This window comes from Manis pentadactyla, chromosome 5 (assembly GCF_030020395.1).
Source record: "Manis pentadactyla isolate mManPen7 chromosome 5, mManPen7.hap1, whole genome shotgun sequence".
In the NCBI taxonomy this organism is placed as follows: domain Eukaryota; kingdom Metazoa; phylum Chordata; class Mammalia; order Pholidota; family Manidae; genus Manis; species Manis pentadactyla.
The window spans coordinates 166,117,252-166,134,713 of record NC_080023.1 but is presented as its reverse complement, the minus strand read 5'-3'; the positions used below and the strand labels follow the sequence as shown (position 1 = coordinate 166,134,713).

Here is a 17,462-nt window from a genome sequence, read left to right as displayed (position 1 = left end):
AACCTTTTAAAAGGTCTCCCTGCTTCTTGCCCTCTTAAAGGCCACTTTTCACAAAACAGATGGAGGGACCTCTTTAAAGCCACCCTACAATGTAGGGGGCAGGAGTGTATGGGTATACTTATATGAGTACAAGCACAAAGAAAAAGTTGTGAAAAGATGGACACACAAAATCTTTGATAATAGATGATAAGGATTACTGGTACTCTTTATTTGCTCTTTATTTTCTCCATTGTACTTTTTTGTGTTCTCCACATGAACAGACATCAACTACTTTTGCAATAAAAAATGAAATGCTTTAATTGGAGGGTGGTAAAATGATTATTAGATTTTTTTGAAATTAAAAAAAAAACTGCAGTCATTCCCCATTTTGCTCAAATAAAAGCTGAAGACATTCTAACTACCTACAAGGCCACATTGTTACCTCTCAGATTTCTTTTCTTATTACCTATTCCTTTGTTCACTGTGCTCCAGCACACTGGCCACCTCGTTGTTCCTCAAACACACAAAAGAATGGGCCTTTTCACTAGATGTTCCCTCTGCACAGAATACTCCCCATCCCCCAACATTCACAAGGCTTACTTCCTGGACTCCACTTAAATGTTACTTTCTCAGAGGTTACCATGACTCCTCACCTAAAGTGTGTAAACCCCACTATACCTACACATACCAATTTCCAGTCACCTTATGCAGTTTTTTTCATAGCCATTCTGGTCACTGGTATATCCTTAACACCTAGAGACTAGTCTGACACATGACTAGCACTCAATAAATCTCTGAAGAATAAATGAAAACATGGAGACAGAAATGATAGTTAAAGGACTTGGGAGGGAGTGAGGATGTATGTGTCTGAGGGGTCGATGACTAAAAGAAATCAATCCAAGAGGAGCAGACAACACTTGAAGCAAAGAAACCTTCCAAAGGTAGAGACCTGGTTAACGTGAGCAACTAGAAAAAGTGAAAGGTTTGAAGGATGGAAAATTCACACACACACACATACACACACACACACTATAAGCCAAAAGAAAATTTAAGCAGAGAGAAAAGGGTTAAAACAGCTGGATAGAATGATGGCTGAGAAGAGGAAGGGCATGAAGAGGATAAGAGAAGAGTTATAGATACAGGAAAGATCAGAGGAGGAAAGAGACTGTACAGGGAGATCACAGAGAAGCCACAGAGGCCACTGTTATGTCACAATGCTGTTCTTGCTCAAATCTAAGACCTAATAATCCTGAAGAAGATACATATTATATGTTTTCCCCAAAATGTGACTTATCAGTGTTAAAACACACAAAGATATGAATGTAGATCTGTGTCACTTTGAACACTGAAATTCCTCATTGCAGAAATGTTTAAGAGCTTAAAAGGTCAATTTATAAAATCTAATTTTTTCAGTTTCATTCCTTAACGTCACTCTTAGGAGTTTGCCATGAAAGAGGTGAAAAACAAGGCACAAGTGTGCAATTACAATGAATCTGTAATCTTATCATCACTCTGCTCTGCAGTTTACACAACTGGGCACCCCAGACTTCTCTCATTGGGACCACAGTGTAATACCGTTTGCCTTTAAATTTCAGCCAAACACCATCATCAGTTTTAATATAAAGTCTATTGACCCTCTGAAAGATTAACAGAAACGTGAAGTAGACATTAAAATATTTTTTGAATCACGCCAAATTAATATTGAGCTTATGCAGATCTTTTACAAACTCTGTTTTAATTTTCTGGCCTTTCTTCAATGTAGTATAAAATCTTGTAAGAATTAACAGCATTGTAACTAAAAGAATAACATTATATATCCATATTTTCAGATGTGTAATAAATATACTGAATAAAGAAATCAAAATTCACTTAAAACTAAAACTTAGGAATTTTGGAATCAGATTTTTAAATAATTCTGGAAGTTCAGTGTTATGGCCACACTATTCAGAGAGGAAACAAACATAACAGTACCTTAGATCTGAGAATTTATGCACTGCTCACTAAAAGCTGGCCAGATGCCATTTTATCATTGATAGAGTAGCTTCAAATTCCACTGCAGTTGCACTGAATCCAGCAGTATAAGCATGCCTGCATGTTATTATGGAAAATCATGGAAAATTTCACAGGCTGACATCCAGAACGTCTGCGGTTCTTTTTCATATTTCTTTCTTCCTGCAAAGCAGTTATTAGACCAGTAGTTGAATTTTTTTTAAGTTGGAAATTTCCACTGTTTTTTTAAACTAGACTTCAGAGATGTAAATTGCAAAATATCCCAGAATTCCAACATAACAGAAAGAATAATTCAGACAGAAAAGAATTAAAATATATACCTTCAAATCATACTAAGTCAAGTAAACTGGTAAGTAAATTGAAGAGTCACTCCTTTCAAATAAGAAAGAAAAAATGTTCAGGGAAATAATTATGCAATTTAAAGTCACAATAATTAAATATAAATACTAAATGTGAAAAATAACACATTGTGAAAGCTGATCTCTCATTACTTTTTAGTGGAAGCATTCAAAAGGTCATACAATCAGGAGAACAGTTAAGCACAAAAACCATGAAAAGAGCACTAAAATCTTTATCAGTACAAGGGGAAGGAGCAGAGAGGTAGTAATAGTGACACAGAGACAGATGAGCAGACCTAAACATCTTAATGGTGAAAAACTGAATGCTTACCCCCAACACTAAGAACATGTCCAAGATATTGTCCCAAACTGATCAAAGTAATCATCTGATTCAATGCAATCACAATCAAAATCCCAACATGGTAATGGAAGCAGCAGACATTACAATAAAGCAAAAAAAGAAAAAAAGAAAGAAAAGGCATACTAATTGGAAAGGAAAAAATAAAACTGCCTTTATTCACAAACATGATCATCTACATAAACTATGTAAAAACTACTAAAAAATGAGTTTAGCAAGGATACAGGATACTAGACGAATATACAAAAATCAACCACTTATGTGTACTAACAACAATTATTAGAAATCAAAATTTTAAATTTATAATCATTTTAAAATATAGAACTTATAAATTTGATAAGCTTTGTGAGATCTACACTGGTAACTTCATAACACTGCTAAGAGAAATTAAAGACCTAAATAAATAGAAAGATATACAACATGTTCATGGAACAGAAGATGGTATTTTTAAAAAAACAATTCTTCCCAGATTGATCAATTGATTAATGCAATCACAATCAAAATTATCACAGAAATTTTGCAGAAATCAACCATATGATTCTAACAATTATATAGAAAGGCAAAGAAATTAGAATAGCCAAAACAATTTGGAAAAAAAACAACAAAATTTGAGAACTTACCCTGATTTCAAGAATGGGGTAAAGATAGACATATTTAGAATATATATAGGAGAAAATTTGACCTACACATATTTGGTTATTTGATTTTCAACAAAGGTGCCAAGTCAATTAAATGGGGAATATATAATCTTTTCAAAAAATGGTACTGGAAAAATTCAATAGCCATACACCAAAATATGAACCTCAACTCTTATCTTGTACCATACAAAAATTAATCCAAGGGATCATGGACCCAAAATTTAAGAGCTAAAACTATAAAACTTCTGGAAGAAAACATGAGAAAATCTTAATAACCTTGAGTTTGACAAAGATTTCTTAAATGTGACAGAAAGCATGAACTATGAAACACAAAAATCAATAAATTGAATTTCAGTAACACTAAAAACTTTTGCTCTTCCCAAAACACTGTTATGAAAATGAAAATGCAGGACACAGACTCAAAAATTTCTAAAACATTTATCCAAAGAAAAAAGTTTTATATCTAGAATACACAAAGAACTCTGGTATCTCAGTAAGCTAAGCAACCCAACTTAAAAGTGGGTAAAAGACATGGATACTTCACCAAAAAGGATATGTCAATGGCAAATAAGCACATGAAATGTGCTCAACATCATCAGTCATTAGGGAAACTCAAATTAAAGCCACAATGAAATACCACTATGCACCCACTAGAATGGCTACATAAAAAAACTGACCATACCAAGTGTTGGTAAGGACATGGAACAAGTGGAACTATCATACATTTCTCGGAGAAATGTAAAATGGTACGACTTTGAGAAACAGGTGGTCATTTCTTAAAATTTTTTAATTTTAACCCAGCCATTCCATTCCTGGGAATTTACTTCAGCAAAATAAAAGCATATATATCCAAAGTTCTGCACACAAATGTCAGAGAAGTCTATGTTTGAGAACCAAACACTGGACACAAATCCAAATGTTCACCAACAAGTGAATGGATAAATTGTGGTATACCTATACAAGACAATAGTACTCAGCAATAAAAAGAAGTAAAACTATTGATACATGCCAACATGGATGAATCTCGAAATAACTATACTAAGTGAAATATGCCAACCCCCCTCAAGAAAAGTACATATATTGTGTAATTCCATTTATATAAAATCCTCAAAAATACAAACTAATATTTAGCAACCCAAGACACATCAGTAATTCCCTAAAGATGGGGGAAGGATGGATTACAAAGCGATACAAGTAAACTTTTCAAGGTAATAGATACTTATTATTGTAACTGTGGTTATGGATTCATGGGTAGATCTATACATCAAATCAAAATTAATTGTAAAACTCTTATTTTACAATTTAAACATATGCAATTAATTGAATGTCAATTATACCTCACTAAAGTTGAAAAAAAAGTAAGGAAAAAACCAACTTACAGTGAAAGAAAGAACAGTGGTTGGCTGAATGAACAAAAAACCCAAAAAGGAACTAAATGCAAATGGACAAGAAGGAACTTTCTGGAGTGATGGATATGTTTTGTGTCCTGACTGGTGGTGGTAACACAACTGTTTAAATTTGTCAAAACTCAAACTGCAAGCTTAAAAAGGCTGAATTTTATTGTTATACCTCAATAAAGCAGATTTGTAAAAATAAAAAAAGCATACCTGAATGTTATATAGGCAATTTTAAACATCTTTAAACACACCAAAAGAAACATATATATAGTTACAATATATTGCAGTCTACCACCTCATTAATCTATGCTGCCAGATTGATATTCTAACTGGCTTTTTTTTTTACACTTTTTAGTTTTTTTATTGTACAGGTTATGTTAAAAACAAAAAAGAAACCATGAAAGTACTAGAAGAAACATATGAAAGATCTCTTAAATTTATCAAATCAAAAATTTTGATGTAATGTATCACTCAGAAATGAGGGACACAGGCACTTCCATGCACTGCTGGGTAGATTTGTAAACTGAATCAACCTCTATAGGGAGCAAGCACAGTGTCTATAAAAATTTTAAATTCATTCTTTTTAATAAACTAAAATCCTACCTCCAGAAATTTTTCTATCTTTATAAAAAACACAGGAACAAAGAAATATGTATGAAGATATTCATTTACAATTTTGTAGTAATACAAACTATAAATAGTGATATATCCATAGAATGGAACACTGTATAAACATTAGAAAGAACTTAGTAGCTATAAATATACCCATGAAGCCTCTCTAAAGTCATTTCAAAAGTATACAGTCCAGAATAGGGCTGCTTAGTGCCAGTTACTTAGGTGTGTTCGTTTTATAAAAACTTACTGAGCTGTACTTGTGCACTTTTCTGAATATATGTTATACTTCAATAGAACAGGGAGATGGCTGGGAAAGAGCTGAGAGCCCTCTAGTCGTTTAGCACCTTTTGAATTTGCCCCATGTCCACCTGTCATGTAGTTCAAAAAACATTTTTGAACTGAGACATTTGCAAACTATAACTGTATGAGCTGGGATTTTAATATAGAAATAAATGAGGCAAAAATTGATTTAGGCCTGTAACTGTTCTTCGTAACCCAATTTCAAATTTTACATCCATCATGTTTTCATTTTCACTGCCTTTATAACCAGTAAACAGTTTAAATTTCAACTCAGAAAGTAGACTTTAATAGAATCACCTTTTCTATTTTGAGCAGGGTTTACATAAGACTTCATTTAAAGAAAAAAAAGGAGGGAGCTCTACAGCAAAAAACACAGACTATTAAAATGAGATGTATGTTTAGCAGACAACACTTGATAAATGGTAGATTTTATCTTTTATATCCAAGCATATGAATCAGAACACAGAAAAGGGAATTTTACTGGGGAAAGAGAGGGAAGGTAGAGCAACAGTGACTTAAAAGGAACTAAAGTATAAGACAGTAGATAGAATTAAGGAGATGATGCTGGAAATGTAGATTAGGGTCACATTATATGAAAGGTTTTGGGGACACCATGGGAAGCAGTTTAGTTTCCAACTCAAACAATGAACAACAGAAGATTTCATGCCTTCAAGCAGTCAAGCAACCATAAAGAATAAGTTTTTAAAAAGATTAATAACAAAAGAGAAACAGGCACTCTACACAAAAGGTGAGAGCATAAGTTTAACATAACCTTTTTGGAGTCAACTGGGAAAGATCTATTGAAATTTTAAATGTACATTTTCCTTTGATTCAGAAATTCCACTTTCAAGATTTGTGTACTAAAACATATTCATGCCCACACACAGATCTACAGATCATTCAACTGCAGCATCATTCAAAATAGAAGATTGGAAATAGCAATGAAGACTGGTTAAATAAGTTATGTCCCGTCCATTTGTACATTGGAATATTATATAGCCTTTTAAAAACATGAGGTATAGAAGACTTTCCAAGTTCTTTTGTTAAGTGAAAATAGTGGAAGCCCACTGTGCTCCCATTTGTCAATTAAAAATAAAGAGGAGGGGGAGCCTGGTAAACATAGTGTTCTTCATGTAAGTGTAGATTAATGATAGCAGAAATAAAAAAATAAAAATAAAATAAATAAATAAGTAAGTAAAGAGGAAAGGGGTGAGAATAGGAAAAAAACTGAAAAGAGCCATTCATAATCACATGCATAGAAAATCCTCTCACAGTAGTAGCCTTTGGGGAAGGGGTTAGCTATAAAGACCAATGACCTGGGGGTACCAGGAATCTTAGTTTTTCAGTATAGCTTTTTGTACTGCTTTAACTCTACCTACCACGTTTATGCCTTCTTTGATTAAAAATTACATTTTTTTACTATATATACATAATTTTTAAATTATATCTAAGCACTACAGAATAAAAGATGGGGAGATTAGAAACAGCAATTAATTCACTTTAGATCTACTAACTCCTCCATGAAGTCTTCTTAACAATCCCAGCTGAAAATGGCCTTTTTTTTCCTTTGAACTTCTGGACCACTTATTTATGTTGCTGCAACTATGTTTTTTCAATTATACTTATTTTTAACTACATTATAAGCTCCTAGATCAGAAAGGGATTTTAATGCCCACAATGTTTAGCACAGTTCTTTGAAGAACAGTGGTACTAAATAAAAACATTTGAACAATTTACAGAACTGTCTGGTCCTATGGCAATTGGGAAATAGCAAAGTATTCTAGAGCCCAGACATGATTAATCTGGGACAACTATGAAGGAGACATAGGTCCCAAGCAAATCCTTACAACTATAATTTTATCTCAATTTCCAGAAAAACTGACTTAATTAAGAGTTGAACTCTAGAAACATTCACATCCAAACCATCAATCATTTTGGGGAACCTAAAATTAGTATAATTTTTTAAAAAAATAACAGAGGATTTTAAAAGCTTATATAGGGATTGGTCCGTTACCTCAAAGAACAGACCATTTAACTGAATCTGCCCTACTGATCAATAAATATTCCTATGCTTGTAAAGAGAGCATTTAAGATTCATAACAGGAAATAAGAATCATATTTTCAATTGTTGTGGTCCAGGATGTTTACTCAAATCAGAGTGGATCTGAGCTGGACCTTAATGAGCACACTAGATAGTAAGGAAGAAGAGACAGAAAAAATTAATCATAACTGCAACAAGGGACAACAAAAGTGTGAAAGATTAATAAAAAAGACTAAGAACAAAATATTAGGTTAAGGAATATGGATTGTACTCTAGATTTTTAAGCAAAAAAATGTGATCAAAATGTTTAATAAGATTAAACTGGTAGAAGTATAGAGAAGACTAAAGAGTAGAGACAAATTTGAAAGTTATTACAACAATCTAGAAAAAAAGGACCTGAACTATTTTAGGAATTGTAATGAAAATATATTTATTTAAGAAAAATGTACCAATAGGATTCTGCAAAAACAAAAGCAGTTTATTCAATACCATCACTCAATTGAATAAATGATCAAGTCTTGACATGTCTTTACCTCTGTGCTCTTGACAAACAGAAACTATGGTCTCTCCGTATTAAAATTGTGCTCATTCTTCAAAGTCCTGCACCGTGATCACTTGGTGAGAACGAGTCCTTTTCCTCCTCTGAATCTCCCCTATATTTATAGCCAAAATAGATTGCCTTGTACTGAAGCAATGTGAGTACCTGAGATTGTGTGCACCTAATTCTCACAGTGCCTTAAGTAGTACAAGCTTAATAAACACTAATTAAGTATGTGTGTGTATGGGGGTGTGGGCAGCAGCCAAGAAGTAGCAAATTAAAGATGACTGAAGCTTAAGGCCTCTAGGATTAGAGAACAGTGATACAAGGTCTGTTTTAAAAATACATGTGGGGGCTTTTTTGTACTGTGGGGGAAAAAAAAGAAAGACTAGCAATTACTGGACAAGGTTATGACTTCAGGTTCACTAATGTGGGATTCATACACCTAAGGCTTCCATATTCTAGAGGTAGTTGTGCACTTTGAAAGAAATGTCCTGAATTCATTTTATTGATTCCTGATGAAATTATTTTTAAAAGTTAATAAAGTAATAGTCTTGTCTTATTATATGAATATACCACTGACAACAAATGGACAGAACTTGTATGCAGAATTACTTTTCTCACTGGTGAAGTTAAATTTCCTATGTGCAGCGAAATACTCCCTTTGACAGCAGTGAAGCCAACTACCTTGGCTGGGATAAAGTATTATAAAACAGAACCAACACCAGGCAGGTAGAAGAGGAGAGATAAGCTTGGATGGAACAGAGATGTATAGACTAAAGACACGGTTTGGTGGAGAGCACTGGGTAATTCTTAAAATACTTTCAAATAAAATTGCCAAATTCCGATCTGGAAACAAAATCAAGCTGATAGAGCTACTCTACAGAGTGACTTAAATTCATAATCCATTTCACTGATGACAGCTTTACTGAGAGTAAAGAAAATATGACTTCATTTTCTTAGACCAGAAGGAAGGGGTTGAAAATTCTTCCCCTCTCTGTCCCTCCACCCCGTCTCTCCCCTGCCCTCTCCTCTCCCCATCTCATCCTCACACACACACACATTTTGCTGCTGGTAGAAAACACTCCATAGGCAGGGCCTCAAAGTCATCCTGTCCCCAAATGCATGAGTCAGCACAGAAGCCTTAATCTCCATACCATTATCTAGCATAAAGAGTTTAATCCATTTAATGTTTGACCAATGAAATTTAAATAAAAAACCATTCTACGTACCTACATGATGCTTTAAGTTTATAGATTCTAATATAAGGAACCTTGGAAGATCATACACTCCACCCCTTTGTTTTACAGATTTAAAAACAGACCTACCCTACAGGGACTGATACACAAAGCTTATTGTAGAAGCTTGCAAATTATGTTCAACTCTTCACAGTTAAGTACTCTTTTCGAAGTAACAAGCTAACAAATGATATTGATCAGCAACACTGGAGGAAAATACTTAAAAGGTTTTCAAGTGCAGATTTTTTCTGATTAAAGTTGTTTTAAAACAGAACATATGATCATGCTGCTTTTTCAGCCAGTAACAATTAGATCTCATAAAAATGTCAGTTTAGGACATTTAGATTATGATATACAAACATTTCCTCTCAAAGTAGAAATAATTTGGTTTTAGATTTCACTTAAACACAAGAGCAAAGAATATTTACTCTAAAAGCTTCCCCCCAACCTTTTTTTGTTAAAACCCTTTCTTCCCCTCACCACCCCTCCAACACACACACACACACACACACACACACACACACGCTTTCTCCTCTTTTGTACTCAAGTTCTCAAATGCATAAGATGGAGGAACAATACCACAATGCAACTGCAGGCTTCCTGCCTACTAGTCAGTCATTATTCTTTAGACTTGAGAACTTTCAAAACACTGTTTAGGTTGCTTTGAAATTCCCCCTTTCAGATTTTCCCTCCTTCATGGAACATCTATTTAAGAGAATGACTTCAAAAATGTCTTGCTGCACCCAATCAAAACTAAGCAAACTAAAAATGCTAGCCTTAGATATGAAGGTGGAAAGTAAATGCGTAAAGTTTGGTGAACACCAATCTAAAAGTACAGAACAGAAAGGAAAAAGTGTATTTCTGGCCAAACATGAGAACAGTATTTTTCTCATATGTATATTAATCCTGTTTCTGAAAATTTTCATATTTATATGGAAGTATGTTAAAGACTACAATATTGCCATCACTTTCTTAACAATACTGTACAGAGATCTAAAGATCTCAAAACTACATTGGGCTGAACAGTAAAGGGCTACCTTAATTGTTAATGACAAAGGTTCACACTAGAATGAAATATATTCGTTTATTTTAAAAAGATGTCAGGGACATAAAAAAATTACCAGCAGCAGTCACCTGGAAACCTAGGGAATTTCCCACTTCCTCTGACCACGCTTTGATGGTGGTAGTAGTACTTGATTAACCAATTTATCTGGTTGTTGAAATAAACCAATGGAGCTACTCTACAGACAGAGACAAGGTGTGTGGTGGTGGGGAGAGGGGAAGCCATCTGCCCAGCTCAACATGGATTCTTTCCTTTTTACAGAAGGCAAAAGCATTAAAAATTAAAGTGAAACACACTGGTTCATGAGTAACAACTTGCCTCATTGACGTATTTTTCCAACACCTATTACAAAAACAAAAAGACTAATTTATTTCAAACAACATTCAATAAAGCTCAATCTCAGTACAACAAAATAATTTGGCTAGTCCCCTGGAGTTTGTTATAATGGGATTTAACCTGTACACTCAACATTCAATTAACCATGAGGCTTATCCTAATTGGGGATTAGGCTGACTTCTGCAGTCCTCTCCCATCTAGCCATCACCACTCCTACTCAGCTGCCATCACTACCAAAAGCAAAGCCCCAGGGAGTAGATTATCCATTACTGTGTGATATCCAAGCCAATATCCTCTTTTGACCATTATGTGAATGATGAAGAGTTGAATTTAATAATCTAGTCAGCCTAGTTTCCAAAAAGTGAAGCTTCATAACCCTCATTCAGTCTCTAACTAAGGAAATAAAGCATTTCAGAAGAATACCTTCATAGGTGAACAGATTTAAAAAACCACACTCATTCCTAGCACATGTCAATAGAAAAGTAAAAACTAGGACCCAAATGTTCCTAAAGAAAAATAGGACAAAGAATAAACAGAAAAGCCTAGTTCACTTGCTTTCAGAATATTCTTTGAAATAGCTAAAGCCTGTTTGCCAGTTAGGTCAAACTTCCCTCTAGGCCACAAAGTTTACTACACAGTTAAATAAACCTTTATTACTGTTCCCCTGTAAATTGACCTAGGCCAGCAGAAAGAACCTACCAAATTGAGTTAATGTTGACAATGTTGGGAACTGGCAATATGTAGTCTAAGAAGATCATCCAGTTGTGGATAAATCAGGTCTTCCTTTCAACTCCTGCTGTGTATCTTCTGGCCATTTTCCTGTTCATTTAACAACTCTCCACCAGAAGGCAGGGAAGGGAAAGGTGATTAAATTCAACTCAATTCCAACATTTGTTAGGGGGCTGAAAGTAAATTTAGACTCTGGATAAATTGCATCCTTAACCCAAAATAATCTCCCAGAAACCCTGTCAGAAAACCAATGGACCAAATGAATTTACCTAGCAAACATTAACAAAGGAATATGCCTCATTACAATAGAGCCCCTCCTCCACTTTAGCTGTGAAATGTTCATTTTGTAATCCCCTCCCCCACCCTAAAACGTACTTACAAAATGCAAGAAAATGCCTAGATTTTACTGCATTCAATCTCAGTGCTACCCTGAGGATATAAACTGTCGCTATTTTCTTTAATCTGTTGCACTATGAGAAAAAAGATAAGTTAACATATATTCCTAATACTAATTTTCTGTTCCCAGAGCTTTAACCACTCAATAAAGCAAAAAAGGAATACTCTACACTACAAATAGTAAATTTAGACCACACTGAGACAGATGCTCTCTGATTTAACCTACAAGAAACTACAGTATCTCTTCAATCATGACTAACAACTTATTTTCTAATCCTAGATAGCATTAAAAGACTGACAGTAATGTTTAATTGTGTTAGCTTTACAATGAAGATAAACAGCCACTGGACACTACACCGTTTCTACACGTGCAACAAATCAAAAGTTTTCAGAAGTAGTCTACATTCTCTAGACAACACTTAAAATTATATAGTCTAAAAAAATGGAGGAAGAAATCCTAAAGACATTATTTTAACACCAATTAGGAATAGGATAAGAGTAGTTTAGTTTGGACAACAGGGTAAGATTTTTAAAAGATGGTTTTTTTTATTATTCTTTTAAAAGACTTCCCAAAAACACAATACTCTTCAAGTCAAAGGACTATTCAAGGATTATACTGCTAATTCACAAAAGACTGAATTTTTTAACTTTTATCTTTAATATGTCCCTAACATAGTAAGAAAGTTTATTTACAAAGACCAGTCAAGGCTCACTCCTTACTAAATGAATTTTCTCTTATTTGCTCAGGGGGTGGGAGGCAATTTGTAGAAATAATTCTCATGCAGGAAGAAAAACGGCACACTATCCTCACTTTCAAAATACAGTGGAATTGTTTAGTATAATCCCTAATACCTTAAACTCTAATCATTGAAATTTTTTAATGAATTGCTTAGTACTGGCATATTTAAAACCAGGATTCTAATATTTTTAAAAGTAGGAGTCCTGATAATCATGCTGTGGTTGTTTTGCATTTTAAAAACCTCTATAGATAATCTTTTATGCTAGAAACATTTCCTTTAACTGCTCTAGAAATATTACAGCTTCCCACTTACTCCACAATCCTCACATCTAAAAGGTGCTTCTACATATGTCAAAAGCTGACATATGCCCTTTTTTGGGGAGGGGAGTAGGACTGATAAGACAATGAAGTCCTCTTTATCAATACACAAAATACCCCTACAATTTAGGATCAAAGGCAACCTAGATTACTGCTCATTTAAATGCAGAACCTGAAGCAACCTCTAGTGACCGGAGCTATATGTTCAATATCATTTTACATGTTACAAACAGAGGCTTCATCTTACAAACAATGAACCTGGGCAGGGTTCTTCATCCTAAAGCCCCACAGATTATTTCTTTAAAGGTGTTAGCAGATAAGGCAACATAAACTATCATTTCAGAAGAGCTTATCTAGTTGCTATCAATATTTTTCTAAGACAGTAAGAAGAAAACAGTATTCCCACCACATTTTCCCCTTATGTTCATTTTATTTCCCTGCTTTTGGTATCCAACAGGGATGTGTTTCAAATGAAAATCTTAACATAATTATTCCAAAGACCAAGGATTGTCTAGAAACCAGTAACAGTTCCTGCCTCCTAGGAAGGGGGAATCGGAGGGTTTAGAGTGAAGACTCATTATTCAATGTTTCTGTACCTTTCCAGTTGGGAATCGTATTTGACAGAACCTACTCTTAATAAACAAAGCAACTCATTTACATTTTTCTCAAGAATAAACATTTCATGAACTTACATAAGTCCGTTTTTCCATTTAGTTCATGCAGCATTCACAAGAGCTATGATTTTTTTTTCCATCATCTTCTGAACAACCTGCTGCAACAAACACGGAAGCTGTCTTGCAGCCAGTGGATCCGAGGGCAGGCATTTAAACCAAGGAGATGCAGCAATCTCACTCAATGCTACCAACTCTCACTCACCTCATTGAACTCCTTTTAAAACCTCTGCACCAAGACAGCTGGTACTCGCCTTCCTGTTTCTTTACAGTACAGGCTTAGTAGCAAAAACAGTTTGGCTTTGAAGTGTGCTCAAAAACTGCAAAAAGGAAGTCTTCACATTCGGGAGGGGGAAAAAAGTTTCGACTTTGGAAGAATGTCATATACCTTTCGTGTCATTCCATTTGGGAGTCCCGAACTCCCACGGATAGTGAGATTTAGAGAAGATGCCCTCTCCCTCTCACTACCGCTCTTTCGGTTAACTTTTCCATCCTGAGTGCCCTCAAACTGCCTAGGAAGCAACTCAGCCTTCCAACGGCTCATAGATTGCTTTTGTAAGACTAGTGCAAGACAGTGTATTTAAATCATTTCAAACTGAATCAATGTACGTAAGAAAATTAGAGATGGGGAAGGTCAAAACTAGTAATAATAAAGACAGCCAAACCCCAAATGTAATCCAACGTCCCACTTGCCATTTCCCAGCCTTCACACCAGAGGTAGTAAAATGCCTTTTTACTGAGAAAACTGCTGAGAACCTACCCGTGCCCAAAATGGAAATTCTGCAGATAATTTGTGTGAAAATTTGTAAAATACCCAAGTGCAGGAGGAAACAGCAACAAAAATCCAATCCGATTCTGAGTACCACTTGGAGGCTGGGGTGGGGGTGTGTAGGGGGTCTTCCCCCCACCCTAATTCTTCCGAGTAACTGCGAAGCAGCCAAGGCAGAGAGAGGAAGGGGACGCGAGGAGCTTTCAAAAGCAGCCCCAAAGGCTGGGGAAAGATAAAACTTTAAGGACAGGAGGGAAAAGTGGGCCCCCGTGATCCCCCCAAACTCCGCGAGGTGACCCCTCAGCGCGGGGACCCCCTCGGACTCCCAAGCCGGCTACCGCCCAGTCTCGACTCCGGTCCTCCGGCCGCGGGCTGCCCACAAGCTGCAAGAAAGTGGCGCGGCCCCGACACCCCAAAACTCTCAGCGCGCCCCTCAGCGTGTCCGCTGAGCCTAAGCTGCCGGCTCGTGGCAGCCGAGCAGACTCACCCTCTTCCCTCCGCCTCGCACGCCACCCCCTCGCCCTCCGCCGCTCCTCCTTTATCTCCACTCACCGCCGGCCGCCATTTTCCTCGCAGCCCAGCTTTAAATCGGAAACTCGCCGCTCAGCCCTCAGCCGCCACCGCTGCCGCCGCCGCCGCCGCCGTCGCTGTGAAGAGGTTGAGGCTACAGCGGCAAGAGCCTGGGCGCCGGGGCCGCCGGGATATGTAGTCCCACGGCCACACCCAGCACTACCGGTCCCAGAGGGCCTTGCGCGGTCTGGGCGCAGGGTGCTCCCACCCCGCCCAGCAAGCGCGGCGAGAGGGCGGGGTTGTGTCGCCCCTCCGGCTGCTTTCGCTCACTACCACCTGGGAGCTGCGATGGGTCCGCAGTACTGGAATGCAACCCAGCCCTGCCCTTAGTTTTTTCATATTTGCCTTCGTCCAGTAGTATCTAACATTTGTGGAGTGTTTTTTGTATGCCAGCCACTGTTTCTCGAAAGAAGCGTCTTTGGGAACCTCTATTACCCTCATTGTTCAGAAGCGCAAACTGAGGCACAAGGTCAGAAGACACTGGGCTGTTCGTTATGTGCTAAAGTCACTGGGCAAAAGGTTGTTGGGCAATAGTATATTCACTATGTTCAGTCCCCAAGTATCATCCCACGGAATACTTAGAACTGGGAACAGCTTACTTTACGGTGGAGAGATCTGGCAGACACCACCTTAATTAACCAACTGATCTAATCACCAGTCACCATCACTTAGCATCTAGAATTGATCAAACTGACTTTATGCGTCTCCTGATAATGATGCGGAAGGCATAACACCGCCTCCCTAGTATTCCTGCCAAAAAAATTGCTAAACTCAATCTAACTATGAAATAACAATCAGGCAAATCTAGAATGTGGGGGTGTGCTACAAAACACCTAGCCTATGCTCTTAAAAATACCAAGGCCTGAAAGAGGTGAAAACCAAATGCAATAGGTGAGTCTTAATTGGATCCTGGGCTTGTATTTGTTTATTTTGCATGTAAAAGGGACTTTGGGGGAAATATTAATGTGAACTATACGTTGGATAACATTGAATCAGTATTAAATGTCGAGTGTGAATAGATGAAAAAAAAAATCACCAGCTCCATCACCATCACTTCCCACCTGTTGCAGTCTCTTCCTCACGGTTCTCCCTGTGCCCACGCCAACCCTTCCCCCTCCAGCCAAAAAAACCAAGTCCCTTCATGCCTGTCCTGTGGTCCAAGATCTTTGCAGTCACCCCACACAAGTGAGATTAAATCAAGTGAGATTGCTACATCTCCTTGGTTTAAATGCCTGCCCTCGGATCTACTGGCTGCAAGGCAGCTTCCGTGTTTGCTGCAGCAGGTTGTTCAGAGAATGATGGGGGCGGGAAATCATAGCTCTTGCCAATGCCACATACTCCAAAATGGAAATGGACGTCTGTAAGTTCATGAAATGTTTGTTCTCGGAAAAAATGTGAATGAATTGCTTTGCTTATTGAGAATAGGCTCTGTCGAATATGATTCCCAACTGGAAAGGTACAGAAACATTGAAAAATGGGTCTCTTGTACTCTAAACCCTCCGATTCCCCCCTTCTAGGAGGCAGTGACTGTTACTGGTTTCTAGACAATCCTTGGTCTTTGGAATAATTATGTTAAGATTTTCATTTGAAACACATCCCTGTTGGATACCAAAAGCAGGGAAATAAAATGAACATAAGAAGGGGAAAATGTGGTGGGAATCCTGTTTTCTTTTATATTGTCTCTCTTCTCCTTCCCTTGCAAGCTCATCATCACTCACATCTCATCCATTCACTGTATTCCCTGTACATCAGACTCCATGGGTTCCCTCCAATGTGCCTAGCATGCTCTGGCCTCAGAGACCTTGCTTTTGCTATTTCCTCTGCCTAGTTCACTTTTTTCTAGAAAACCTAAACCACTCACTCCCTTATCTCCCCCATGGTCATTGTCCAAATGTCACTTTCTCAGTGAAACCTTCCCTAATTTCTCTATTTTTAATTCCCACCCACTCCAATCCCGGAGTTCCCTACCCCTCTTCCCTGCTTCATTTCTCTTCACAATACTTTTTACCATTGAAAACACCACATTTTTTGCATACCTACAGTATTCAATATGTCTGTTCCTCACTAGAATGAAAGCTTCATGAAGGTAAGACTTTTCTCTCTTTCGTTCTGACGTATTGTCCGTACCTTCAGAGCTTAGCAATAGTATGTGCTCAGTCAACATTTGGTGTATGGATGAATTCTCCCCCATACCAAAAAAAACAGATAATAAATATTATGTTAGATGTTGAGAATCCAGAGATGAAATACTAAGACACTGCATGACCTTTCACCTGAACAACTGCGGCTGTCCCCCAGCTGCTCTCCTTGCTTCTCCCATTAGTCATCCTGTAAGCCACTCCCCACACAGTAGCCAGAGGGATCTTCGAAAAATCATACATGAAATTATGTCATTTCCAACCTGAACATGTTCCAGTGG

At 37.0% G+C, this 17,462-nt stretch overlaps 1 protein-coding gene across 4 annotated transcripts in view; it reads right to left on the bottom strand.

Moving 5' to 3' along the window:
• Positions 1 to 15,137, bottom strand: part of NCOA3 (nuclear receptor coactivator 3) — a 138,823-nt gene extending 123,686 nt beyond the window's left edge. For 2 of the 4 annotated variants that reach the window (XM_036902041.2, XM_036902045.2), the window contains exon 1: positions 15,026 to 15,136. The gene's annotated coding sequence lies outside the window, so the exon portion shown is untranslated. Of the gene's footprint in view, positions 1 to 11,550; positions 12,457 to 15,025 lie in introns of those variants that run through there. The other 2 variants (XM_036902043.2, XM_036902044.2) reach the window with 2 other exon arrangements.
• Between the last annotated feature and the right edge of the window lie 2,325 nt (positions 15,138 to 17,462).